We start from the raw sequence: 2,718 nt of genomic DNA on the forward strand, positions 1-2,718 counted from the left end.
AGTAGTCAGTTTCCTTGAAATATTATGCACCACACCAAAACCGTTTGTAGATGTTAAAAGAATTAATATCCACATTTAATATTTTACTGAAAGTCTGATTCCTTTTTATTTTTCAAATTGAACATCTTAATGTAATTACTCTCTAAATAAGAGCCTCGCACAGATATTTTGAATAAATTTTAATCTACTTGTTTTGTTAAATTGTTTTTGATAAATTGTTTCCTCCTTTTCCACATTGGATGCACATATTCGCCTGGTCTCTCGTAAAGCGAGGGATCTGTTTAGGAGAAATTTTGGTCCGTTAACGGACCCTTCACATAATATCTTTTCATAAAAACGGACCCTTCAAAAATTTGTTTATCTTTATTATTGTTTTGTTAATCGAATAAACTCTTCACGGGGTGGGGGGGGGAAAGGACTGTTCGAGACAAAGTAAGTTTCCCTAAGTTTAAATACCAAATGTAGTATTCTAAGAAGATATTTCTACATTTACAAACAACGTGTGCGCATTATTATTAATATTAAGTCATAATTTTGTTGTTGTTGTTGTTGTAAGTAAACATTTAATAAACTTATAATTATTCATGAAATTAATAGAATATAAAATTAGTAAAACAGAAAATAAAAATTAATTTCTGGCAAATTTTTTAAATATATTATAAATTTAAGAATTCTTTAAGTTTACTTAATGCGTAACACATTAAAAGTGATACATCACTAAGTTGTGTTATTTAAATTACGTCACTTGAAATTATTAAAAATGTGATAAATTTTGTTTTCATTATTCTTCCGAAATGAATATTCTGCGTTGAGCAGCGCAAGCTAAATACCAAATGTTTGTACGTTGCATCTCTAATTTAGTAGACAGCAATTGTTTGTTGAGCAGAATCTTGTGTCTATTTGCAATTTAAAAACTTCTTGAAAAGGTTTTTAGCTATTTTTGCAAGGACAGGATCCTATTTGCACAAATTTACAATAGCAGGACCTTGGTTGAAAGAATGTGATTTAACGCTTATTTTATATTGAGCAATTTATGAATAGTTTTTTCACAATTTTACTAAAACAGGACCTTTCACAAAATGTCTGAATAAACCCCTGCGTAAATGTTTTCTTCAACGCCAAAGTCCACAGAAATAGTCTCAAAAGTGGTAGTTAATTGTGGTGGTCCCTACTTAGATTATAAATGTAGGTTTGGTTCATTTGTGGCAAAAGATCAAAGTGGCTTTATTTAAATGGGACACTCCGGTTTGTAAAATAGCGCGAAACAAAATATTTTACAATCAAATTTTACAAAAGGTTTATTTTCAATGACAAAATTTTACAACAATTGCAGAAAATGTAAGCAATACAGTGGTAATTTAACATCGTGCTTAACCAGGTACATTGTCAGTGGAAAATACAATAGAAAAATGTACAATTCCATTAAAACAGCAACATTCCATTATACAATTTTTACAGCAAAGCTTTACTGTTTACAAATGCCCAGGTGCAAAATTCACGTTTTTTAAAAAAAAAATTTAAAAGAATTTATTACAAGATTTAAATTTTTACTCATTATTTCAACTTTACCGTTTTCTTCGAACCAGTCTAGCAAAGAGGTAAAAACTGTTTCAGTTAAAGTGCATTGAATTCATAACTAAGTTACGGATTTTAAACTACAGCGCGGTGCAAAATTATTGCATAAATTTAACATATGCTTAACTTTAACACCAGTGTATGCATATTGTCGTCTGGTTATGAAGCATTATTAGGGCTTTAGAGCGGACAGTTTAAGACCACCAATTTTGTGATATTCTCTTTAATTAAAATTTTAAAAGTAAAAATTAAGCATTTCGGATAACTTTTTTTTTTTTTTTTTAAGAGTCCTGGTAACGCGGTATCTAGGCAATTTATTTTCGAAAAATAAAATGCAATCACTTTTCATTAACTTTAAGTTTTTCTTCCAGGCATTTCGCAATTAGCGCAAGAGGGCGCTAGTCAAACTTGAGAGACGCATAGGATAGAGTTAAAATACAACCTAACTTAAGTAAATTTAAAAACTACTTATTAATCTCATACAAACTAGGTTATTTTACGTCAGCACTATGGTCGATGCATAAAAGTAACAGTAAAAAATCTGTAATAAGCAACATTTCATTAAAATGCCCTATTTCACAAATCCGTGGAAAAAAACTAATTCCATTTAAAATTCTAATTTACATACTTGAAGTTTACTTTCAAACAGCAATCAGAAAAGGCTTTGCACCTGGGCTACAATTTATACAATGTGCAACGTACATTACATAAACAAAACCTGATCATACAATGATTCAATACAATGGATATAATTTATCCAATTACATTAAATGAAGCATTAATTAAATGTTAAGAAAACTTCTGGGTTTACAACTATATTTGGAAATTCTAATCTTGTGAGTTGCATACTTAAATGAAAGTAAAAATCAGACATATCATGTTTTTATATTAATTACTTCTTAGCTTAAAACATATGAGAGTATTCGAGCATGTTAAAACCAAAACATTTAAATTCCTATAGCAAATATACGACTTTGAAAATCTTTCGGAACTTAAATTAGCTTTAGTTTAAGTGTGTTACCGTAATCAAAATTCTGGATTGAAAGTTAATGTTATAAATCATTTGAAAACGGCTTTAGACATTTTTAATTAATCGTTATTTACCTTAGATTCATGATTAAATATAAAATAGTCTTTGAACAA

The sequence above is a fragment of the Parasteatoda tepidariorum genome, chromosome 1 (genome assembly GCF_043381705.1).
Source record: "Parasteatoda tepidariorum isolate YZ-2023 chromosome 1, CAS_Ptep_4.0, whole genome shotgun sequence".
Classification (NCBI taxonomy): Eukaryota; Metazoa; Arthropoda; class Arachnida; order Araneae; family Theridiidae; genus Parasteatoda; species Parasteatoda tepidariorum.